Source organism: Callorhinus ursinus, unplaced genomic scaffold (genome assembly GCF_003265705.2).
Source record: "Callorhinus ursinus isolate GAN/ISIS: 27379988/994484 unplaced genomic scaffold, GSC_fseal_2.0 scaffold38, whole genome shotgun sequence".
Lineage (NCBI taxonomy): Eukaryota > Metazoa > Chordata > Mammalia > Carnivora > Otariidae > Callorhinus > Callorhinus ursinus.
This window is the reverse complement of record NW_027397100.1, coordinates 10,015,012-10,041,118: the sequence shown is the minus strand read 5'-3', so window position 1 is coordinate 10,041,118 and position 26,107 is coordinate 10,015,012. Positions and strand designations below refer to the sequence as shown.

The 26,107-nt window shown below is 51.2% G+C and overlaps 1 protein-coding gene across 8 annotated transcripts in view; it reads left to right on the top strand.

The window, feature by feature from the left end:
• Positions 1–26,107, top strand: part of EPB41L1 (erythrocyte membrane protein band 4.1 like 1) — a 139,137-nt gene that overhangs the window by 57,227 nt on the left and 55,803 nt on the right. The window contains exon 1 of one of the 8 annotated variants that reach the window (XM_073880479.1): positions 12,315–12,579. The exons of the other annotated variants lie outside the window; for them this stretch is intronic. The gene's annotated coding sequence lies outside the window, so the exon portion shown is untranslated. Of the gene's footprint in view, positions 1–12,314; positions 12,580–26,107 lie in introns of those variants that run through there. 8 annotated transcript variants of the gene reach the window in all.

Here is a 26,107-nt window from a genome sequence, read left to right as displayed (position 1 = left end):
TGTAGCCGCCATCTGTCACCGGATGCTATTACAATCTCATTGACCATCTCCCCTACAGTGCGCCTTTTATTCCCGCGACTTCATTCATTCCGTAAGTGAAAGCCTGTATCTCCCACTCGCCTTCACCTGTTTTGCCCACGCCTCTCCCCTCTGGCCACTATCAGTTTGTTCTCTGTATTTATACGTCTGATTCTCCTTTTTGTTCGTGTATTCATTTGTTTTTTTTTTTTTAGATTTCACATATGAGTGAAATCATTTGGTATTTGTCTTTCTCAGTCTGACTTCTTTCATGTAGCATAATACCCTCTAGGTCCATCCATGTTGTCACAAACAGCATGCTCTTTTCCTTTTTTATGGTTGAATAATATTCCATCGTAGATACATGCCACATCTCTTTTATCCATTCATCTATGGATGGACGCTTGGGTTGCTTCTGTATCTTGGCTTTTGTAAATAATGCTGCAGTAAACACAGGGGGTGCATCTATCTTTTTGAATTAGTGTTTTCATTTTCATTGGGTACATACCCAGTAGTGTGATTACGGGATCATATGGTATGTCTATTTTTAATTTTTTGAGGAACCGCCATACTGTTTTCCACAGTGGCTGCACCAATTTACATTCCCACCAGCAGATTTACTACCACTTTTATCTTTATTATAATACTTATTTCCCTTATTGTAAAATGAGATCCACTCTCTCTGGATGAGATTCATGGACAGGGGTTCCTGGAGGAGGGCACTTCCACTGTGGAGGCCTGTATCAGGGGACTGTGGGGGATGGCTGGGTGGTGCCCTCAATTAGTGAAACTCCAGGGGGCACCTGGGGACGGTGTGGAAATTCAAAGCCAGATGGAGACTTGGTAAGAGTGGTGGCTGAAGGGGTGGGGTCTCTAAATGAGAAACCAGGAAGGGCTTTGAATGGTTCAGACCAGAGGCTGTGAGAGTCAGCTGATGGTAATGGACCTTTCTTATTACCTTTCTTATGTAAATAATATATGTTCTCACACATCCATACACCAGAAAATCAGCAAGGAAGTAAAACAAAACCCAGATAAGCACAAGAGAAATAATTCCACTGTCAAAAACAACATCTGGGAACATAATTTTTGTATATTTCCTTCCAGTTTTCTTTTCTTTTCTCTTCAAGATTTTATTTATTTATTTGAGAGAGAGAGAGAGCACAGGCAGGGGAAGCAGCAAGCAGAGAGAGAGGGAGAAGCAGACTCCCCACTGAGCAGAGACCCAGATGCGGGACTGGATCCTGTGACCCTGGGATCATGACCCCAGCCGAAGGCAGATGCTTAACTGACTGAGCCACCCAGGCGCCCCTCCAGTTTTCTTTCTTTCTTTTTTTTCTATGCATGCACATACATTTTATAGAAGTTGGGTCACATGTTATATACTATTTTGTACCTGCTTTTTAAAATTTTGTATTATGTTATGAATGTTATTACAATCATGTAGATCCACAGCACTATATTTTAACAACTGCATAATATTTCAGGATATTTCTGTATCATTTAGATAACGTAGCCACTATTTTTGGACATTTCTAATTCCCACTTCACTGCAGTATACAAGACTCTTGTAGACACAAAACAAATGTTCTCCTAGTTATATCTTTGTGTATATGCATTGTAGAAGAATTTCCGGCTTAAAGTTATGTACACTTTTAAGGCTTAGAATGCACTTTTCCAAAGTGCCCTCCAGAAAGATGAAACCAGGTGACAGTGGCACTGACAGTGTTCAAGTCTGCCTGATTTACTAGGTGCTCATTGCCTTAATATCCAGACTGCAGTGGGGTGGAGGTGGGGGAGGCTCCCTCAGATGGCCTTGGGGGGAGGAGAGGTATGAAGAGCTCCTCTGGAGGGACTCTTGCAGAGAGAGGGGCCCCTGCACGGGCTGGTGGCCTGGTGTAGGCTGTCCTGATGAGGGCTGTGTTGGTCACAGGAGGCTGGGCTGGGCTGGGCTGGACTAAGGGTCCGGCTAGGCTGCGCTGGCTTGGGCTGGGCAGTCTTGCCCCTGGTGTGATCCTGGGCGCAGCCTGGTGTGATCAGCACGGTCACCAATCCAAGACATTCATTCTAGAAGCCAGCGCAGCCTGTCTGGCCATGCTGACAGCCGTGTACATTCACGTAGTGGGTGGTGATTCATCAGAGCTGGTGGTGGTGGCCGTCGCTCTGACAGAGGGGAACTGTTCTCACCCATCCTGTCACTCGGCCTCTAAAAATATCTCTTGCCTGTTCTGAGTGACCACACCGCCATGTGTCTGGAGGTATAGTCCTTTGGCTGTGGCTGTGTGAGGGAGGGTTTTTGCTTGTGTGTGTGTGTGTTGTGGGTTGGGGTGGCATCTGGGACCCTCTTTAATGGTTGGCATCTGAGCCGGGGATTTGGGGTGGGGAAACGAGAGGCAGGCAAGCTCCTCCTCTTCTACCTTCTCATGGCTGGGGACAATCTGTCCACTCTTTGGGAAGTGGCAGAGACAGCCCATGGGGGCCGGGCTTGTCTTCAGGACTGTGTGCTCACTCCCTGCTGCCTGGGGGGAGCAGGAAGGGGGGGCAGCCTGCAGAGGCAATATGACAAGGCAGGGGGCAGGCTCTGGGAGGGATACGTAGCATTCAGCCCATCAGCAATTGAATCGTATGAAATCGCATTTCAGATTTCATCATTTTGGTGAAATTTTCACATAGAGTTTCTTTAAATTAGATACAAATACAGCCGATTTCTTATCACGGATGATTAGAGACCATCTAGCCAAGGTTTCTTGACCAAGTGTCCATGGACCCAGGGGGTGATCAATGCATGGGCTTCATGAGGTCTTTTGATGCCTAAAATAACAAGAAGTGTGTGTGTGTGTGTGTGTGTGTGCACGCACGCGTGCACACGTGTGCACACATGTTTGTGTGCATAATGTTTGTGTGTCTGGATGTGTGCCCATGTGCATTTTTCTGGGGGAGAAGCTCTGCAATTTTCATCTCATTTTCAGAGAAAACCATGACCCATAAAAGGTTAAGAACCACACTAGGCCAACCCCCTCCCATCAGAGGTAAGGAAATTGAATCCAGAGAGGAAAATGACTGCCTGAGATCTCACTGCCAAGATCAGCATCCAGGTTTGTTGATACCATCTCCCTCTGGCTGGTTTCTTGAGTTAGGATCCAGCCCCTGCAGTAGGCAGAACCCCAGGTACTGTTTCCCATATCCTTCTGTCTGGCATAGATCAGCTGAACAGGCTTGACACTTTCCATGGCAGTGGGCAGCTGGGCACTCACTTCCAGACATTCCTATTCCCAGGTAGTCTTATAGGGAAAGACGCAAGGGCCATCTTCTGACTTGACCCCTTATAGGGCATCTTAGCTCAAGACATTAAATCCGCCTCTTGTGCCTTGACACAAGACATGCCCTTGCCTTCTGGGAGAGGAACTGACGCCTTTGGCCTGGAGAGAAGTCACTGGTACTATAGAGGAGTGGGCCTAGGAATATCATATGATGGACAGGCAGGAGGCCATAGCTCATGGCAGGAGACAGATGCTGGTCCATTGTATGTGGGAGGAATTCAGCTTGGTACCATAGGAGTTTAGATGAAGTGGCACATGAGGATTAAAATGATAATTAACATTCATTGACTTACCTATATGCCAGGCACTCTTCTAAGAAAAGTGCATGTGTTGACTTCTTTGATCTTTACAATAACCACAGAGGGTTATTAAAGTAAACTGCGGCCAAAGAGTTTAAGCACACTAGTTAATGTCTGAGTCAGGACATGGAGCCACGTCTTCTGATTCCAGAGTGTGGAGTTACTTTGGAACCAGCGTGGCCCCTAGCCTCGGTGCTGGCAGATCCCACACCTGAGTGTGCATCAGAACCATGAGAGGGCTGATCAAAACACAAGTTACTTCCCAAGTTTCTGACTTTGTAGGTCTGGGGTGGGGCCTGAGGATTTGTACACTAAGGCATTCTCAGATGATACTGCTGTTCTAGGGACCATGCTTTGAGAACCACTTTCCTGCTTACTGATAGGAAGAGGTGAACAGAGGGAAGGGAAGTGGTTATTGATCTTGCCTGGATTATTGCAATGCTCTCTGGCCTACTACCAGGTCCAGGTCTCTCCTACCCTCCAGTCACTTACTCCTCACTAAGGACAAATTTATCTTCCTGAAGCCCAGCTCTGCCCATGTCATGCCTCCACTCAACATCTTCTGGATTCTCTGCCATGTGTACCAGCGCCATCCAGTAGAACTGTCTGGAAGTGGTGCACATCTGCACTGTCCAATATGGTAGCCACTAACCACAGGTGGCTATGAATTTTACATTTTTTCCCATTTTAATTCATTTAAATTTAAATAGTCACATGTGGCTAGTTGCTAGACAGTGCAGGAAATCACTTGGTATGTCGTGCCATTCGAGGCTCCCGCTGGTACCATATGCCTTCCAGCCCCAGCCTCAGCCCTTAGCATCCCTAGCTCAGGGCCATACGGGGCCAGTTTCCTGAGTCTACCCTGGACTCCCCAGCCCTGGGCCTTGTTTTATGCTGTCTCCTCCATCTAGAGTGTCCTTCTGCCCCGTCTGTAATGCTCAGCCCAAATGCTCCCTCTGCCTTGAAACCTTTGGCACCCGCCCTTCCCCCAATCTCTTTCGCCTCTGAACTCCAAAAGCACTTCATCCTTTTCTTACAGCCTTTAGTATTTTTTGCCTTCTATTGCGATTGGCTAGTGCTGGTGTTTTCTCTCAACTCTGAGCTTTCAGAGAGCATGACTGTTTGCTAGTGAGTTCTCGCTGCCCAGCTCAGGTCCCCCCAGGCACACAGAGGAGCTCGCTAAATTCCACAAACCTTTGCCCTGGTGCACTGGGGAAACAGAGATGGAGAACGTGCCCTTCCTGTCCTCAAGCTGCTCACGGGCTCTCATGAGAATCTGATTTATGTCCAGAGAACCACTGAAGCCAATGGTTATTTTGGGCGGGAAGATAAAAGCCACAGAGGGCCGAGTTGGCGAGGGAGTCCAGCAGGAGCCACCTAAGCAGAAGGCTGTGTTTGTACACACAGAAGGCTTCTCTGCCCACCCTGGCCTGGTACAAGGAATGGAAGCATCCAGACATCACTGCCTGGCCGCCTCATGAAGCTGGGGATTAACCAGTGATACAGCGACGGGTCTCACCATCTGATCCCTGCATATGGGTGGATGAGGAGCAGGTTGCAAAGACTATAGAGCTCTGCCAGCTTCTGGAAGTAGAGTGTTGACTGGGTGGCACCTGGGCTGGGAATCTGAGTACGAGAAAATGTTCGTTGTGGTCTGAGCAATGGGCAGCAGGTGAAATTCTGCTTGGCCTGGTGTGGGAGTTTTGAGATTTTGAGAACAGTCCTGGTTAAAATAGAAAGGCAGTTAAAAAGAAAAAGAAAAGAGAGAAACAGCATTCTAGCTTCAGAATCTAGTACTAAGAGTATTCTACATCCTGAAAATCTCTAGCATATATTCATCTCTGGGACAAAAACCTGTTTTTAAAAGAGAACTTTATTGAGGTGTACCTGGGTGGCTCAGTTGGTTGGGCATCTGACTCTTGGTTTCGGCTCAGGTCGAGATCCTGGGGACGTGAGATTGAGCCCTGCGTCACGCTCCACGCTCAGTGCAGAGTCCCCTTCTCTCCCTCTCCTTCTGCCCCTCCCCCTGCTCGCTCTCACATGCGCGCAGTCTCTCTCAAATAAAGAAATCTTTAAAGAAAGTTGAAGTTATAAATGCAGAAAAGTACACAGATTATAAGTTTACACATACTTGTGTAACTATAGTCCAGACAAGAACTAAAACGCGACCAGCATCTCCACGGTAAATTTGTGATAAACCAAATATATGTAGGATTAATGATGGAAAAGCACAGGCTCTGGAGTCAGGTGTGCCTGCAGTTGAATCCTGCTCCCCGCCCCCCCACTAGCCGTGTGACCTTGGTTTAGTGACTTCACTGCCCTGAGCTTCAGTTTCCTTCCCCTGTAAAATCAAGTGCATATATAACCTCCGCTTTGCAGGGCAGTAAGAGATTAAAAACCGAAAATGAATCCAAATTGCTAGGCACAGTGCCAGTACGTAGTGGGGACTCAGCTGCTCCCTGCAAGGGTGATGTGCATTGATGGTGTCACTGCAGCATCTTCTGGCACATGGGACCGCAGACACATCGCCACTTTCCTCCCATTGCTTCTCACAGCTCCCAGCCTCTGTACGATAGTCTCCAAGGTCTCTTCTGACTGCAAGGAGTCTGCGATGCTCTGACGATGCAGACCTCAGCTGACACCTCAGGCCCCTGATGGGAGGCTGGGTGGACAGATATCTGTATTGAGTGGGACGGTGGCCAGATCTTTCATGTTCAGGCTCCGGGAGTGTGGCTGTCGGAGCGTGGGGCTCCATTAAGAAATGTAGCCAAGGTGGCGTTGGGGTCAGCAGAACTCAGCCTCAAGAGTGTCCTGGCATCCGGGTGAATTCTTACTCCCAGCCTCTGAGCTCTGGGAGTGAGGATGGCCCAAGGGCCACACAGCACACACATATTATGAGCTGGGCCCTCATGGGGAGAAGGATGAAAGTGACCCCTGCCATCAGGTTCACAGCAGACAGGAATTAAGACCTTTCAGCACTTCTTGTGACCCAAGGCTGGAGGGCAGATTGCAGGGGGCGGGGGGGGGGGAGGCCCAGAGTTTCCTTCTATCTGGGAGGGGTTGTTGCCGAGAGGAGGAGACCAGGAAGGACTTCCTGGAGGATGCCTGGATGAATGACCATGGGAAAAGGAGGAGGGGTCTCCTGGGCAGAGGAAAGAACACGGGCAGAAGCAGAGAGGCAGGGCTGGGCCGCCGACCTAGGAGCCCGGAACCTTTTGTTTTGAAGGAGCTCCCCACCCAGAGCCTGAGGATAAGGCTGAAGAACCAGGTGAGATCAGCCTGTGAATGGTCCGGAAAGTCAGGCTGAGGAGTTTGGCTTGCTTTATCAGAGAATGGGGGACCACGGAAGGTTCCTCCACTGAGGAAGCAGAGTAGGACCAGCTCCTGGAGATTTGCTCAGTGGAGACCAGCAGGTACACATTCGTCCAGAGCTGCATTATTTTTTGGCCAAAGATGGTAGCCAAATGTCCAAGCTACTGCAGTGGGCTGTGAGAGCCCTTGGGATGCGCAGACCTGTACGGAGGCCTGGCTGCAGGTACAGAAGGGGGAGGGGAGGCCAGAGAGGAGGAGGAGGAAAGGCGAAGGGGAAAGTGAGGCTCCCACCTTTGCCAGATTGCAGTCTCGTTGGGGAAGCCAGAGAGCCTCATAGGGCAACTGAATTTCGAATTCAGAAGTGAAGACATGAAGTGTGTGGTTGGTCCAGTAGGCCAGAGGAGGGACAGGCTGGGTAGAATACGGGTGGAGGGGGCTGGGAGGGTGAACTTCCTGCAGGGGAGGCAACCTTTGGGGGCTTTGGAAAGACTGAGGGTACCGCAGGGCACGCTCAGCCCTTTGTGGGTATTCTCTCATGTCCTCTTCTAGGAGCTCTAAGAGGTGGTGCCAATATCATCCCCACTCTACAGAGATGGGAACTGAGGCTCAGAGAGGTTAAGGCCTTGCCCAAGGTCACACAGCTCCTGTACAAATTAATGAACGTCCCTCATCCCTGCCTCTGGCCCCCTCCCCAGAGGTAACTGTTGCCCTAGCACCCTTCAGCAGTACCACACTAGATCCAGAAAAGCGCTTTGTACTCTGTGACCCGCTGTGCGGCTTCGTCATCATTCCACACCAGAATATGACCTAATGCGGGAGTGTGTGGCTCCCATGGTCTGGGCTGGAAGGTTCCAGGGAAGGGTGGTCCCTGGGGACTGCAGCGCTTTGCGGGAGCCTTCCTGGAGGAGTCTGAAGGTGAGGAGATGGGGGGCAGCTGGAAGAGGGAGGTCCCTGCCAGGTGAGTGATGCTGCCTGCCCACCCTGCCTGCTCTCTCCGCCCAGATGCAGACACCCTGCAGTGCCTTCCAGAGAGCGCCAAGGACCAGTGAGAACAGCCTTCTCAGGCAGAATGTCCCAGGCCTGTGGGTCACGCTGCTCTGGAAAGTTTGGCTCTGCTGGCTTCCCCCTGAGACTGGCCCAGCTCTCAGCTGCCCGGGGCTGCAGCTCAGTCCTGCCAGGCCCTGCAGCCCTGTAGGACCAAAGCCAGACGCCCTGCAGCTTTCTTGCCCTGGAATACCCTCCTCGCCATGACCTTGCCTTTAACCTAGCTCAGTTTAGGCATCCCCTCCTCCAGGAAGCCTTTTCTGAGCCCCAGGGGCTGGGTTAGGACTTCAGATTATCTAAACCCGTGCGGACTAAAGGAAATGTCGTGTGAGCCACATACAGAATTTATAATTTTCTAGTAGCCAAATGAAAAAAGAAAAGCAATAAGAAACCAATGACATATTCTAATGATAAATTTCATTAACTCAATACATCTAAGATACTTCAACCCAAAAATTACTGAGCTATATTACACTCTTTTCCAATTAAATCTTCAATGTCCAGTGCCAACGTTAGACTTAAACAACACCTCGATTTGCATCCATCACAGTTCAGGTACTCAGTAGCCGCATGTGGTAGTGACTACCATAGAGGTCAGCACAGTTCTGGAGGCAGGGAGGAGAGCATAAGGCTGACTCTTAGGGTTTGGCCTCAGAAAGATATGGCAGTTATATCCTGCCTCTGCCATTTCTTCGATGGGTGAACTTTGGGAAGTCATTAACCCCTTTGAGCCTCACTTACTTTAGCTGTAAAAGGAGTGAAGGATTTCGATGCTAGAGAATTATTGTGAGCATTCTACAAATGAATGTGTGTCTAGCGTCAGGTACAGAGTAAGTGCTCAGAAAATGGTGGTGATTCATCTTACAGTGTGCCCTCTGGTGGGCTGGCTTATATGCCATTCTCCCCCACTGGACTGACTGTGAGTCCAAGGATGGAGGCTACCCAATTCCTCTCGCCTCCCCTGAGTCCAGGGCCTGGCTTAGTGTGAACATCACTGCTTGCTGAATGAAAGATTAAATCCTTGTGCTCGGAGTGCTAGCCACCCACCCTTACCCTCCTGCCCACCCAGGAACCAAAGGGACCCTGCTGGCTGGGAGTCACGAGACCTCTGACTACTTGGGGTAACCTTGGCAGAGGGCACTGAAGATAAAAGAGGGGGTAGGAGGGGCCCTGCTCAAAGGGTTTGGTGTCATCTCTGCCCCAGCCTTGGGGGGCTATTGCTGACACCTTGTGCTTTGCCTTCCCAGCCAATGGAGCGAATCATTTCCATCCTTCTCCAGGCTTTCCTGTATCTTGGCACTTTTCCATCAAGTTCTCTGGGGTTAAAAATTTAAGAGAAAGTAATTTCTCCTACCTCCTAGGCAGACCAGAGAGGGGGAGGCGGGGTCCTGCCCCTTCTCTTCTACCAGCATTTACTGACCTCCCATCACACCAACCCAGTAACAGAAGTCGGGCAGGAAGAATTTCTCCCGTTTTATAGATGAGGAAACAGGCTCAGAGAGGTCGAATAATCTGCCCAAGTAACACAGACAGTGGTAGAGGGAGGGCTGGAAGCAGAATTCAGAACTAAGGGAACTGGAAAGACCTTCCTCACTGAGTGGGCTCTTCTTGGTCCACCTGGGCCCCTAGCATTTCTCCACAGGGGCTTTCATGAGAGGTGGTCCTGGGTTGCATTCTATTCCTGTGCCTCAGATTCCCTGCCTGGGGAATGAAGGCAGCAGAGGAACTGGAGTATTAATGTCAACTGATGCCCGTAAGGGGCCGTGTGTTCGTCAGAGTACCCCCCAGCCCACCCTCCACCAGATTTCTCTGGAAAAGGTTATTGCAGGGTCAAGTGGAAAGTGGTTCCAGAGAGCTAGTGTGGCTGAGCAAGTATAACCTTGGACAAGTCACTCACCACTCGGGGCCTCAGCCTGCCTATTTATAAAATGGGGATGATATCATCCACAAGATGTTGCGAAGATCACACACAGAAGTACTTTGCAAACTGGAATGTGCTAATAGAAATATTGGTCAATACTAATAATAGAAATAATGACAATAGTAGAAGAAGCCCACTTTTCAGTGTGGTCCCTCTGACCTGAAGGGAATTGGGCCTTTTGAGTATAAATCCAGAATGATGTCTGGGAACATCCTGCCTGGATCTTTGGAATGTAGCTCGGATTCTTCTGGGAAAGTGAGAGGCTCCATCTAGCTGGGGACGGTGGGAAAATGGCCCTGACCCAGGGGAGGAGGGAGAAGGAAGGAAGGGGAGGAAGATCCAGAGAAGGAGGGTGAACTAGGAGGAACAAGGGCTTTGGCTTATGTGCTCTGTCCTGCGCCCAGGGTTGGGAAGGTCAGTGAACAGAAGAGGCTCAGAGTGAATCTGGAATAAAAATAGTGGCCAGCAGGGAGTCAAGGACTTACCAGATGTGCAGCAAGTTTATCTGGTGTAACTCCTAAGTTTTACTGATCCTTTCACTCAGTCATTTGAATAAATGTGTAGTAACAACTCAAACAAAGCATCGCTAGTGGCAGAGTGACTTGCCCGAGGCCATGCGTGCCCCTGAGGGCCTGGAGAGTTCCTGGGAGGAATTTGGGAAGCTGGAGAATGAAGAAGAGTCCAGAGGTGAAGGAGGACATCTGTAAGGAAGTCTGCCCAGCGGGACTCTGGTCCTTCTGGGAATTGGCTCCGGGCTGCTTTGTCTAGCTTTCCAGCTCCTGCCTGGAGCAAGGGCGTGTTCTCTGGGACTGGGAGGAACTGGCTTCCTCCTGCTCGCTCTCTGCCCACTCCTGAGCTTAGTGGACAGCACGGAGAGTGAAGGGACTAGAAGCTATGTCTTGGGAACATCTGGTGAAGGAGTTTGTCGTGTTTAAGCTGGAGAAGATAAGGCTTGGTGTGGGGGTGGGGAAAAGACACAGTTGCTATCTTGAGTTCTCTGAAGGGTGCTGGGGAGAAGGCATGGCCTCATTCTGTGGAGGCCCTAAGGGGTGGTATTAGGACGTAAGTTGGAAGGTCACCATGAGGGAGCAGCTACACATACTCTCAGAGACAGGGAGTAGAGGTGGATACTCCTGAGTTAACACTGAGGGACGCAACCCACTGGTGAGGCTGACACCGAGGCACTGCAGCTTAGGGGGACGGATGGCTTGGCTCATGTCTGGGCTGCTTCCCAGCTTTGGGCCCCTGCTTTCCACTGCAGTGCAGTCTGGAGTGCCTAGAACAGTGGCTGGCACATAGTGGGTACTCAGGAATTATTTGAAGAGTGAAAAAAATCTATGTTTATGCCTGGGGGGAAGGGGCTTGGGAGGAGAGGTCATGTGGGCTACAAATGTGGACCATGGGCAGAAGTCTTTGGAGATTATGTTGGGAGCTACCCACTGTCTTCCCTGGGGCTTCCCCCATGAAATGGGACCCTAGAGATGAGTATGTCCAACTCTTTCTTTGATTGTTTGCAAACTGAGGCCCAGAGTGAGAGACAAACTTGCTCAAAACTATTGGCCAAGACAGTGGCAGGGCTGGACCAGATCCCAGGCCCTCTGCCTCCCACAGTCCTCTGCCATTTGAGGTCCCGGCCTGTGGACCCAGGGAGGTGGAGGTGTGGGGGGTGGGACCAGCTTTTTGAGTTGGTGCTGCTGAAGGGCTTTCACTTGGTTTTGAGTCATATCCTCAGTGCCACAAACCCCTTGGCTACCCTGCTGCACACCTTCCTGAAGCCTAAGTGCACACGCAGTCTGTGCTCACACACATCCAGAAAAAAAAACATCTGTGCACAGGCCCAGTCCTTAGTTATACTTAGGGTCATTGCTACCAAAGCACATATGGGCAAACGCACACATACCCTCAGAGACACACTGGATCCCAGGAGGCATTTGCACACACCTCCTCCCGGATTGGGGAGGAGCCCTGAGTCCCACCGCGATTGTGCCCTTCTTTGCTGCTGGGGAGGGGAGGGTATCCGGCTCTGCTCGGTGGGCTGGGAGGCCCACTGTGTCTGAGTCACCCCTTCTGAGTCAGGGATCCTCCCCCTTCTCCCCCCGCCCCCGCCCGTCCCTGCCGAGCTCCCAAGGGGGGTTGTCCCCGCGGGCCGACGCTGGCCGGGGGGGGGGGCGGGGGGGGCATCGAGGGCGCAGAGTTGTCTCCCGCAGGGGTCCGGGAACTGCCGGTGACAACGCTGGGGAGGAGGTGGCCTGGGAGCCTGAGAGGGAGGGAGGGAGGAGGAGGAGGAGAGGGAGGCTGGCAGAGAGGAGGCGGAGGCAGGGCCAGGGCCGCCGGAGGGAGCAGGCAGGCGCGCGGCGGCCGCCCCTGGGCTGGGCGCGGAGGCCGGGCGGGGGCGGGGGCTGCCCGCGCGTCGGGCGCCAGGCCCGGGGCTGTGGGCACGGTACCCAGCCCCCGGCGCACGCCGAGCCGCCGCCGCCGCCGCCGCCGCTGCTGCAGTCGGCATCCATCAGCGGGCGGGGGTGTCGCGGAACAGGCTGCTCCGCAGAACCCGCAGCGGCCCCGCGCGCCCGCCCCGCCCCGCGGCCTGTCTGCCCGGCTGGAGCCGTCGGGGCGCCCCGCCCCCCACCCCGCCCAGCCTGCCCGAGATGGGGACCCCCGGGCTCAGGTAGGCACGTGGGGGGGGTCAGGTGGCACGGGGGCCTGGGGACTCAGTACATGTAGGCCCAGCCTGCAGCCCTGGGGAGGACTGGGGGAGAGACCGGGAGGAACTGAGTTTGCAAGCTGTTGGCTCCCTGGCCAGTGTGGGGGGGAGATCCGTGCTGTTCCTCCCTGCCTCCCAGGTCTGCAGCCTCCCCGAGGCCTGGAGAGAGAGGTGGGCAGGCTGTGGGCTGCTGGTTACTGTTGGGAAGAGCGGTTGCTGGGTGCTGGGCTCCCTGGCTGGGCCACTCTGTTTCTTTGAGACCGTTCCTGCCTCCTCTGTGGAGGCCAGGGGCTTCCTGGATCTCTGCGTCCAAGCTTCAGATGCTGCAGGCCAGTCTGTTGGTTGCAGACTGGGGTGCTGGGCAGCTCCTGTCCTCTCCTTCACCCTCTGGTTGTAGAGCTTTTCCCACCCTGGCCTCACTTCGCATGGCATCGCCCTCCAAGTCACCCAAAGCTGGGTGGATGGATAATAGCCCTGGGGCCTCTGGGGTTCTGGTTTCCTATTGTTCTGGCCAGAGGCTATCCCCCTGATTAGAGGGAGAGGACTTGTGGGTTCCAGTTGTGTCTGGCATCTTCATGCTTGGGAATGTCCGAGGATCCAGAAGCTAGGGTCTTGGAGACAGGCATGGGGTGGGGAGAAGTGACTGTAGCCACCAGGGTAACTTACCAGGGCTGAGGCCATGCCTGGCAGAGCTATGGCCCCAGGATGGTCCCTGGGGACCTTGAGGGGCTGGACAAGGACTAGGAAGGAGTTCTGAAGATACTGGTCTCCTTGTTTGCCGCCAGCCACGGTCCTTGCCACCTCACCCTCCCCCCCCCTCCTGAGAATGCATTGGTGGGGGAGAGGCACTACCACGTGATCCTACCTTCACTTCTGGATCTGCATATCACCTCCTCTGCAAAGGTGGGAGTGGAAGAGGGCTGGATTTAGGACCTCTCGGGGCCGTGTGGGGGCCCGGCTGCTCCAACTCTCCCTGACCTCCCAGCATTAGGAGTCTTCCAGAATTAGCAGCAGTTGGGCCAGGTTGAGAGCTGGGGACGGGAATGGTGCCCTCAGAAGCTCCTGGAAGACAGTGCTGCCTGACCTGGACAAGGGTGTGGAGAATAGAGGCGGCTGTGTGCCCGCCTGCCCACCCATTCTTCCAGATGGAGCCTGCGGCAGAGGCAGCCTGTGCCAGTCTCCTCTCTGAGCCACTGTGGCCCAGAGAGGCGCTGCCAGCTCTGTGCAGGGAGGAAGCTGGCTTCTCCTGGCCAGCCTGAGGTCATGCCTGCCCGACAGCCCCATGCACAATCTTTGTGGCATGCAGAGCGTGGTCCCTTGAGGGGTACCTCAAGGCAGTCCTGGAGATCAGTGCAGGGGGCACTGTTACTATGAATGCCTTTTCTGGGCCATGTGACAGTTCCCAGGGCTCAGCTCTGTGAGCTTCAGGGAGACTTCATAGAACCTGCATGAGAATGATGTTTGGCCCCGTAGTCCTCGCTTAGTAAATATTGAAGGCTTGAATGAGGCCTAGAGAGGAAGAATGACTTGTCCAAGGTCACATAGCAGCTTAGTGGGAGGGTCAGCACTAATGCACCCAGATCTTCTATCCCTTGGTTTGAGGTTTTTGCAGCCCAAATGCCTGCTTCCCCGTTGCCGTGCCTGTACCCTACATAGGTCTCTGACAGGGGCTGGGCATTATAGCCTGGAGCCTGAGGCTATCCTTTAGGAGGGGGTGTCACGTTGGCCTCCCAGCTCGTGCCCCTAAAAGGTGAGGAGGAAAGGTAAGGCTGCTGCGCAGATAATGGGCCAGGGCTGAGGCAAGGGGCAGCCGGTAGCCCTTGACCTTGGGAGTATATGGAGCCAAGAGGATGCTGGATGCCCGGAGATGTTGTGGGCCTGAGCCTCCCGAGAAAGTAGATAGGGTCTCTTGACTGGACTGGCTGTGTTAGCTCTGACAGGGACCTTTCTGTGGGCCTCTCTGGGCTTCTGTGTCCCCATTTATTAAAAGGGGATAATAATCTCTACCTGGAGTAATATCAGTGATTACACAATCAGGATGATGGCATTTATTAAGCACTTACTGTGCGCCAGTGATTTGCGTTATCTCACAGCAACCCTGTCAGGTATTAGTCACGTTGTACAAGTGAGAAACAGCAGCTCAGAGAGCTTGTGTCCCCTGCCTGTGGTTACACAGCTGGAAACCTTGGGGCTGTCTGTGTCCAGAGTCCCCCTCTCTAGCATGGCGTCATGCCTGAGGCGGTGTCTGGGACTACCAGGTTTGTGTCCAGCGGAGCCACAACTGGTATGCCAGGGCTGGTCCAGGTGGAGAGGTCGGTGTTGGGTCTGGTGAGACAAAGGTGGTTCTGTGGCCCAGGTGCTCCTGTGGTCCAGAGGGATGGGGCAGAGGGGTACTAGCAAGGAGCCCTGAGAGAGGGGGTCGCCTTGACCTTCTGCTTCCTGGCCAAGATCCCCTGGAAGTGGGGCTGCTCTGGGCTCCCTGCCCCCACTGGCTCTCAGGAAAGACTGATTGGCTCTCAGTCTAGTTAGCCCCGCTGCTTATCCAGCCCTACCCCTGCCGCATTTGATAGGACCCTAATAACCTGAAAACACAAGGGTGGGAATGCAGGGTACCAGCTGGGACTGGAATGAGGAGGCCCTTATAGGGAGGGGACCAGAATCTGGGTGGAAGGGGGTGGGTGGGAGAGGGCTGGCACTGCTTCTGTGTGGGCGGGAGGCTTGGGGATAAGAATAGTAACAGCGAGCATTTACTGAGCACCTACTACATGCCAGGTACTGTTCTAAGGGCTTACCCATACAACCCATACCATCTTCACAAAACCTGGTGAGGTAGGAATGCTTCTTCCCATTTTACAGATTGAGGGTACTGAGGCTTGCAGGCGAGGGAAAGACAGGTGCTCAGGGTCACATGGCTAGGTCATGGGGGAGCCCTGATTTCAATCCGGGCGTTGTGGGCCAGAGCCGCGTTCCTGATGGCCATGCTGGCAGCCTGCGGTGTCTTCTCAGAGGTTCTACTCGGTTTTGTGCAATTTGGAAAAATATTCTCTGAGTATACCTCCTGCAGGCCCCGTGTTGCCTCTGAGGAGACATCCCTCTCTTCAAGGGGCTCACAGTCTAGCTGGAGAGGCACTGGCAGGATGCAGGGAGGGTAAAGAGCTAGCTGTTCATATGCTAAACATGAATTCCTATTTTGGTGATCAGGGAAGGCTTCTAGGAGCCTTTGTGCTGGGCTCCAAAGGCCAAGTAGAAATTCATTGGCTGTGAGGGAAGGGTCCCCACTCCCCCAGGTCAGAGGGGAAGGAAGTAGGGATGCCTTTGAAGAAGAGTGGGTGGTCTGGTACGCATGGGGCAGGTAGGGCAGGGGGCTGGGTGCACTGGGAGGTGACTCAGAAAGCCGGCTTGGGTGTGGGTCTTTGGCAAGGCTCTGGAATCCACCAGGCCTAAGCTCTAGTCACAGCTCCACTCTGTACCAGCCACGTGCCCTTGGGCCCATCACTTAGCTGGCCTGAGCCTCAGTTTCTTCATCTGTAAAGTAGGGATAAGCACACCTGTCTTGTAGAGACCACATGTGGTGGTAGTTACGTAAAGGGCCTAGCGCAGTGCTGGCACATCCCAGGGCCTCAGGAAACATGACTGCTCTCTCCCTTCAGTCTCTCTCAAATGTCAGGCTAAGGTGTTTCTGCTTGACAGGAGCCTGGAGGCTCCGGGAGCCTTGGTCGGTCTGCACGGGGCATGCATGCACTGTGGCATGACAGAAGTGTTTGGGAAGGTCCCTTTGGCAACTGCAAGAACCACAAGGAGGGGAGGGGCTGCAGCCTTGCAGGAGAAACGTCAGCCCCGTGGACTTGGAGGGCAGGGGAGGGAGGAAGGTTGACAGTGCACTAAGATGTCCTCATGTGGTGGGGGACTCGGCCGGTGGAGGTGGGGCAGGCCACAGGGGTCATAAATTTGGTTTGGGGACTCATGAGCTTAAGATGAAGGACTGTCTCCCTTCAGTCGTTCTGAAGGTTGCCTGGCATCTTTCTGTGCATCTGGCTTTTTTTTTTTTCTTTTGAATAATTTCCTTTGGATGCATCCCCATCAGAGCTTCCTGTATAATAGCAGTAAATTGGAACTAAGTGCCCAACAATAGGAAGATGATTGAGAACGTTTTGGAACATCCAGTGGTTAAAATAATATACAGCCGTGAACAGCCACAGAAATACTTATTCTTTGCAGCGTATGGAGCTGTGCACTTGAGAAACTCCTTTGAATCCTTTATTCATTTCATGTCTGCATGACCGAACTGGGACAGGGGTTAAGATTCTTCCCAGTGCACGAAGAGAGATTCAGGTTAGGTTCTAATCTCCTTGAGGGCAGGGTTCATGTTTTATTCATTGTTCTGTCCTCAGCATATAGCTCAATGATTTGCAAATGCTTGTCTGGTGAAAGAATTGATTGAAGGAACAAAGCAGAGGGGAGTTGGCTTGTCCAAGGTCACCCTGGCTGTAAGACCCATGACCTGGTCTCCTCATCCCTACCTGCCACATGCTTACTCACCACTGCGTAGCTGTGCAAGGAGGCGGGGGTAGGGTGGAGGGGTTCCTAGCCAAGGGCTTGGGACCTGCACAGACCAGGGCTTAAGTCTACTTTCTGTCCTTCTGAGCTGCCAGGCTTTGGCAAATTGATTTTTTAAGCCTCACTTACCCCATCAGTAATGTGGCCAGTCCAAGAATCTGCTTTTAGGGTTGTTGTCAAGATTAAATGATTTCGGGCATGTAAAACTCTTAGCACCATAACTAGCACATAGTAAAGCACCCATGAATATTAGCTGTGATGATAATGATATAATAATGGGGAAATATTTCTGATAACAATTAATGTTAAATGGAAAAAAAAACCCCATAAAGTTAGGAGCACTCAGATTGAAGGGGTGTAGAATTAGGTATGACTGTAGATAACAGATTGGGAGAGAACAGACAGAAACAGAGTTACAGCAGGTTCCATGGGAGGTCAGTAAGACTGATCAAAACAGATCTTTTTTTTTTTTTAAGATTTTTATTTATTTGACAGTGAGAGAGAGAGAGAACAAGTCAGGGGGAGAGGTAGAGGAAGAGGGAGAAGCAGACTCCCCACTGAGCAGGGAGCCTGACATGGGGCTCAATCCCAGGACCCTAGGATCATGCCCCGAGCCGAAGGCAGATGCTTAACCGACTGAGCCACCCAGGCACCCTCAAAACAGATCTTTTAAAAACACTTTATATTTTCCATATTTTTATTTTTAATGTTTTTAAAGATTTTATTTATTTGAAAGAGAGAGAAAGCGAGAGACAGAGCACAAGTGGAGGGGGAGGGGCATAGGGAGAGGGAGAAGCAGACTCCGCACTGAGCAGGGAGCCAGTCATGGGGCTCCATGTGGAGCTCAATCCCAGGACCCTGGGATCATGATCTGAGCTGAAGGCAGCCGCTTAACTGACTGAGCCACCCAAGTGCCCCAGTCCTGTAATTTGTTTTTTAAAGGGGTAAATCCTGGGGTGCCTGGGTGGCTCAGTTGGTTAAGCTTCTGACTTGGTTTGGGCTCAGGTCATGATCTCAGGGCCCTGAGATGGAGCACTGCATTGGCAGGCTCCGTGCTCAGCAGGGAGTCTGCTTGAGATGCTCTCCCTCTGCCCTTCCCCTCACTCACTTGCATGTGTGCTTTCTCTCTTTCTCTCAAATAAATAAATAAATCTAAAGGGGTAAATCTTAGTTAATTTGGTCAGGGCCCTGTTGAGGGCCCTGTTGATGGACATTTAAAGTTCCCAATTTTAGTCTATTCTAAATGATGCTGACAATGAACTCTAATAGTGTTTGGACAGTTAGAGAAAATGCAATGAAAGAGGGAGTCAGAAATTGAGATCATGAGGGTTGCCCCGGGGAGGTCTGCAGGTCTGCAGGTCTGCTACTCCCCATCCCAGCTTCTCAGTGGAACTGAGGGGGGCAAGGACCTGAGGGGGCTGGCTTGTTTGGAGGAGACCCTGTCTCTGTCACCCTCCCAGGGTGAGGATGTCCCAGGGAAACCCCTTCTGTCTCTGATCCAGTACGGAGCTGACCTGTGAAACTTCCAAATTCTCTTTGGATGCTATAGGCTGCTGCCTGGGTCATGCTGCTGTGTACACCCTGAGTGTCCTTGGACAAGTTCTTTGCCTTCTCTGGACCTCACTTAGCCCATCTGTATGGTGGTGACAGCCGTACTGATGAGAACCATTGTTGTCACTTACTGAGTGTCCTCTGTATGGCAACACGGCGTCAGAGGGAACGTCACATGCATTTTCTCATTTTTTTCTCACGAAATGGCTTTGAGGCGTAGGGGGTGTTATTCTCATTTTACATGCCCAAACTGGCTCTTGGTGAGGTTAAGTAACTTGCCCAAGGTCCTCAAGCCAGGATTCCAAACACTGGTCCAAAGCCAGTGTTCATAAGTGCTGTTCCTCGTTCCCTCTCACCAGCTGCTGATTGGTGAGGGCCAAGCGAGATGATGATTATAAAAGGATTCTTTAGATTGTAAAGCACCCCACATGTGGGAGGGGTTGGTACTGCTGTTATTATTTCTACATCCAGGGCAACGGTAGCTTTGGTTACATGGTTGACAGCAAGTTGGAGGTTGTGGGATGTAGCAGGATTGAGGGGGAAGAGCACGGGACCGTCAGCCAGCAGATCTGGGTCCTCGTTCTGGCTCCACTTGAACTGACTAGCTTTGTGACCTTGGCCAGCCACGCTGGCCTAGGGAATAAGCCCACCTGCCCTGTGTGGCCCTTGTCCAGCTCACTGCCTGGGGTTCAGAGGATGCCCCGCTACGGGGAGGTCTCTGGCTGCCTCTGCAGTCATCCGTGTGGTCCAAGCGGGTGGTATTTCTCCTTTCTGATGCCGTTACTCTGCAGTTCTGGGCATGTCCTGTGGTCCCCCAACCCACAACTGCACATCAGCCTGTGGCTCCGGCACGTGAAACCTTTGGGCAGAAAGCCAGTGCTGGTGGGTGGCAGCCTTTTCACATTGCTTGGTTTTATTTAATGAGGTGCCCCTGGGCACCGCAAGCCTCTGACAAATCGCCATCTCCTTATTGCCGCATACAGAGCTGAGCAGCGGTACCAACCACTGCAGGCCCAGTTCCCTGCCTCTGTTGGGGGCTTCTGGGCCTCGGCCAGGAGGGTGGCACCTGGCCCCAGAGGCGGCTCTCAGCCTGGCCCCAGAGGCGGCTCTCAGCCTCGGCTAGGAGGGTGGCACCTGGCCCCAGAGGCGGCTCTCAAAGGACCTCCCTCGTGGCGGGCAGGTATTTCATTCACATCTGGCCCAAGATCGTCGCTCCAGGAAGTGAATGTTCTGTACTGGGGAAATCCCGATGGGAAGTAGCATCATCTCCAGAGGGGAAGAATAAGTCTTAATAGGCTTGCTCTCTCTGTGTTTTTTTCTTTTCATTCTTCTCTTTTTCTTTTCTGATTCCAAAAGTAATACATGTTCATAGTAGAAAAATGATGAAACCTGGAGAACCTCTGAAAAAGCCGAAAGAAAAGTCTGTAATTCTTTCTCTGAGGGAATGCTGTTGTTCACATTTCAGCCTTGAGACCCATGCTAACGATGAGGATATCTGATATTTCTTGAGCACTCATGGTAGGTTTTGACATGTGTTAAGTGCCTTACGGGCATGATCTGGTTCGATTTTCACAGTAACCCTGTGAAATAGGCAAGATGATCATGAATTTTACAGATCAAGACACTGAGGCACAGAGAGTTTAAGAGACTTGTTCGCGGTCTCCTTGTCACCCCTTTGGTCCCTAACCACTAGGTGGTACTGCCTTTTTCTGATTTCTCCTACCCTCCCTCTCTAATTCATATATCTGTTTAGTGTATCAGTCTGATTCTGGCAGAAAACAGAATTCCACTCAGGTGCTTACGCTGAGGAGATGTTAATAAAGGTGTGGGCAGGATTAAGGGAACCCACAGGAGTATCCCACAAAATAACAGTTGACAGAAGCTGTTTCCTCCCTTTGGCCTGAATGAGCAGAGGGAGGGAATAGTGTTACCAGAACTCAGTGATAGCTGGGTCTGTGCAAGGGGCTGACACAGAGGGGCTCAGCCACCCAGAACCACAGAGAGGGAAATTGGAAAGACATTTCTCAACTTCTCTCTCCTTCCACCCTTGAACCGGTGACTCCCAATGGCCAAACCCAACCGGAAGTCAGCAGGCAAGGGAGCTCAGACCAAGGGACAGTCCAGGGGTCAGCCACCCGCTTCTTTGAACAGGGCGTGAATCTGGAGGTACGAATGGAGACAGCCCAGGAGACGTGGTTGGAAGGGGATGGGGGAGATGTGCCCCCTGATTTCACGAAAAGAAAGAAGAGTTTTCCTGGTAACTGTGATTATTGAAAATATCATTCAAAACAGAAGAGTCTCACTTGCTGCTGGCATTCTCTTGGTGTTTCGGTGTCTTCCACACCCTGTCCATTTCTCTCTCTCTCTTTGTTCCTTCCTTCCATTATTTCCTCCCTGGTTCAGGATTCCCAAGAATGCCTCGGTAAAAGTTGCCAGTGTGCAAGATTTAGAAGAGAGCCTTACTGGCTAGGGAGTCATTGTCATGACCGTGGACACACAGGGCTGTATGTGCCCCCATGTTGTCCCACCGCTGTTCATATGCTTGCGAAGACATGCTTCTGGTATACACAAGTGTCTCCCTAAAATATATGACTTCAACTTTTGTGTCTCAGAGTTCTTTCATTCTCTGTAATGCCCTGCTCTGAGTTGGTAGGATAGGCGCTCTCATCCCTGTTTGGCAGATGAGGAAGCCGATGCTCAGAAGGGGGAAGTGACTTGCCCAAGGCCCATCAGATAGTAGGTGACAGAACTGAAGCAAGACACGGTGGTCCTGATTCTTTAGCCTGACCTGGGACTTAACCTCACAACCCTGAGATCCTAACCTGAGCTGAAATCCAGAGTCAGATGCCTGACTGAGCCATCCAACTGCCCCACGGTAGTCCCCATTCTAAATTCAGTTCTTCCTAGTGTATTTGCCTCTCACTCTTGGGAAATTTTTCCTTAGCCAGCCTCACCCCTTGGACAAATTAATACAACCCCCCACCCCCACCCCCCGGCCTTCCCAGGTTGCTGAAATGCCCTGTAGTGGGATGGACTTTGGAGTCAGAGACACTTAGCACAGCCTTATGACCTTGGGCATACAGCATGTCTCTTTTGGCTTGTGTGTCTCATCAGCAAAATAAGGGCGATAATATCAGGAGTTTGGGTGGAAAAGTCAGGTGCTTAAGGTCTGATATGTCATCAGGACACACTGGTTGGCTGGTAGCCAGAAGGGCTCCCAAGGTGAATGCAGCCGAGGTCTCTGTCCCCAGCTGAGTGGACTTAAAACTTGTCTTGTTGGTGTTTCATCCACCCGTCATACATGTGTTTGTCCATTTGTCCATCTACCCATCCTGACACCAGACCCCCTGGGTTTGAATTCTGGCACTGTCACGTACTAGTGTATGATCTCAGGCAAGTTCCTTAACTTCTCAGTGCTCCAATTCCTTTTTTTACAAAATAGACATAATAGAAGTACCTATTCTAGGTTATTGTGAAAGTTAAGTGAGTTAATTAGCCTAAAGTGCTTAGACCAGTGCTGGGCAAATAGCAGACTCTACGAGTGTTAGCTTTGTTGGTATTTATCAAGAATTGCACTAAGTCCTGGGGATAATGGCAAATGAGACGGATAACATTTGGTCCATGGAATTTCTGTTTCAGAGGAATAAACATAAGTAAAAAGAAATGTTTCACTTGTGATAGTTACTATGAAAAAAAACGCAGCATGGTTGCATAATGGGTACAGAATTTCCGTTTGGGGTAATGAAAAATTTTGGAAATAGACAGTGGCTATTGTTGCGCAAGGTTGTGAATGTAATTAACATCATGGAATAATTACACTTAAAAATGGTTAAAATGGCAAAAACCAAACCAAACCAAACCCAAAACCCAACATGCTGTCACCAAAAGAAATTAAGGCGAAAGACCCATTTTATTTATTTTTATTTTTTTGAAAGATTTCGTTATTTATTAATTTAGAGCACATGAGCAGGGGGAGGGGCAGAGGGAGAAGGGAGAGAGAATCTCAAGCCGACTCTGTGCTGAGCTTGGAGCCCAACGCAGGGCTCAGTCTAATAACCTGAGCCAAAATCAAGAGTTGGACGCTCAACTGACTGAGCCACCCAGGCGCCCCAGAAGAAAGACCCATTTTAGACGGGGGGGTCAAGGGGTACATGGATTAAGGTCTGAAGGGTGAGAGAGGGGACAAGCCCACTGTCCACATGGAGGGACCATTAGGGCAAAGTCCCATGGCAGGGGTAGGCCTGATGTGGTGGAGGAGCAGATAGAAAGCTAGTCAGGCTCACAGTGATGGTGGGAGCTGATGCCGAGGCCCTAAGCAGGGACCTTTAACTATGGTAAGGAGTTTTTGTTTTATTTTGATGGTAAGTCATTGGAGGTTTTAAGGAGGGCATCCAAGAAAATGGACAGCATAGGGAATGTAGTCGATGGTACTGGAATAGTGTTGTATGGTGACCAATGGTCGCTACACTGGTGGTGCACATAGTGAGGTGTGGACTTGTCCATTCACTATGTTGTGTAATGGAAACTAATGTAGCATTGTGTGTCAACTATACTTGAATTACAAAAAAATAAAGAGAGCATTCAGTTGGAATTTTGGAAAGATCCATGTGGCGTCCAATTGGAGTTTTGGAAAGATCCATGTGGCAGTTCTGAAGAGAATAAACCCTAGGAGGCCCAGGCGGCCACAGAGAATCCACGAAGGAGGCCGGGCAGCCATGTGGGCATGGCTTGATAGTGGCTGGGACCTGGGCAGTGGCTGTGGGGTTGGAGAAAAAGAACAAAGCCAAGGTACTGGATTCAGAGATGCTGATTCATGCTAACCCTGGCTGTAGGGCCTGATGTATAAACCAGCTGATTCATGTTTAATGAGTTGGTGCAACGTCAGGCCAAGTGGATATTGCTTCGCCCGGGTTAGGACATTCTCTTGCAGCAGGCCGCCCAGATGGATAGCCATGGTGCCCCTGGAGTGGGGAGCCAGGGGAGCCAGGTGGTGCTTGCCGTGCTCAGGAGCATCAGATGCCGACAGCCTTCTGGACTGGTCTCAGCCAGACAGGGCTGACAGCGCTGGTGTGGGCACCGTCAGCATTCACTTCTCCAGCTGACCTTTCTCTCTTTGAATCCTGTGCGTTGGGTTTTCATATGGTCATGCCATCAGTCTGGCCTTGCTGGGCTCTGGCTCTTGGCACATCTCCTCCATCCGTTCTGGGCTGGTGCTTCGCAACTCCTGGTTCTCAGACCACTCCCCGCTGCAGCTCCTCGGTACTGTTTGTAATTATAGACCCTCTCAGTGCTGTTTTATTGGGTACATACCATGTTAAGTGCTCCCTCTAGGTTATTTTCCTGACTCTCTACCACCACCCTCAGAAGGAGTGGGGGAGTATCTCCATTTTATAGATGAGGTGAGGCTCAGAGCATTGAAGTCACTTGCCCATGGTCACAGAGTGAGCCACTGGTGGCACTCGGCTTTGGGTCTGGGTCTGACCGACCTAGGTCTGCCCCCCACCCTGCCCTGGTGCCCCTGTGAGGAGTCTATGAGAAGCCGGTGTGTCTAGTCCCTGACCGTGGGCCTGGCCCCCAGCAGCACTGCATGATGGGAGTCTTGCCCTTTCTAGCAGAGTAACACTTGTGACTCTTGCAAGGCAGTCTGCTCCACCCCCAGTTCACTCACTTCTCCCCCTCTCCAACCTGTTCCACCTGCCAGGCTCTTTGGAGCTCATCTTTATAGGCTTCTTGTTCTGAGGTATCAGGATGTCAGGGCCTCCTGTCCATCCTCTGCACGGGCCTACTTGTTCCCGTCTGGCAGGGTGACTCAGTGACTCCATGCCCCCCCACTCCCCACCCTATAAGCCCTTCTTTGGGTACTCTAGGTCGTACTCTGATCACCAACTCTCCAGAACCTTCTAGAGGCTAAAACATACACCAGCATATCTAAATCACATCCTGCCTGGGTGTTTAACCATTTTCTGGGTGAGCATTATCCTCCCATGTTGCAGTGAGCTCCAAGGAACCAGCATGTGTTTCCCCTGGGGCCCCTGCAGCGCCCATCTGGCCAGGCTGCCCAGAGGGCTCCCTCAGTCTTCGCTGACCTGGGTCTGGGCAGAACTGTGCCCACGTGACTGGCTCTGGCAGAACCCAAGGCCAGGTTCTTGGCTTGCTTTCGGTGGCCTGGAGAGAAAACCATACTGTTATCCCTGGACTTGTGAAATCAAGAAGGATCTCATCATAGGTTTAAAATAATAATAATAATGATGATGATCTTATTTTTCTTTTAAATTCATAAAAATTTTTTGGGGTGCCTGGGTGGCCCAGTCAATTAGGCATGCAACTCTTGATTTTGGCTCAGGTCATGATCTCGGGGTCATGAGATTGAGCCCCATGTCAGGCTCTGAGCTTGGCAGTGAGTCTGCTAGAGATTCTCCCTCTCTCTCTGCCCCTCCCCCTGTGCTCGCTCTAGCATGCGCTTGCTCTCTGTCAGTGAATAAATAAATCTTTTAGAAAAATAAATTCATAAACATTTTAAGTTTAATCAGACTTTTATCTCCTCATCCTGTCATACCAAGCCCTGTGCATTGGAAGATTTTATTTTTTAACCTCTCATTTTTTTAAATCAAGAAATCTCCAAGTATAGTAGAAAAATTGAGAACTACAGTTAAACAGAAGAAAAAACAACCTGTACTCATGCCACCTAGAAACGACTACGATTAATACTTTGTTGAATATTCTGTATCCGTGCGTATGTGTTAATCAAAGTAGGGTCAGTCTGTACAAGCTGTTGTGTGTGGAGCTTTTCGTTCAGGTATTTCTTTTATGGCATCTTTTTTAATGCTCTAGAAAGGATGAGCCATCATTTCTGTCACTGGGCCCTGGCCGTGGGGTTCCTTGGCTTGGGCCGCCTCTTTGGCTTCCAGGCTGGACCTGAGTGCTTTCTCCTTCCAGTTGGTTCTGTTCAAGTTTGCTTGAGGCAGCAAAGTGCAGTGGGAAGCAGGACACCCACAGATTAGTCTGTGGATCATTTTTTATTTTTTTAAAGGGAAATTAAGTGGGCATTCATTTTAAGGGTTCTTCTTATAGAACTTCTCTAGTATAATGGCTGATGTCCTCAGGTGCAGGCCTTGAAGAGATGCAGACCCAGGCAGACAGGTCTCCCTTGGATACTACGAGATCGAGAGCTCCCCTGGAGCTGCTTCTGGTGCTTTGTGTCCTGGCCCAGAGTTGGCATCTGGGGTCACGTAAGTGACAGAGAGCCTTTATTTAACTATGGCTTTAAGTCAAACCATAAAGTCCGAGGTAATGACATGAGTGGAAAGCATTTCTGGGGGTGAGGCCGTGTGACCAAGGCCTTCTCTTCTTCCTCGTCTTACTTTTTTTTTTTTTTTTTTTTTTT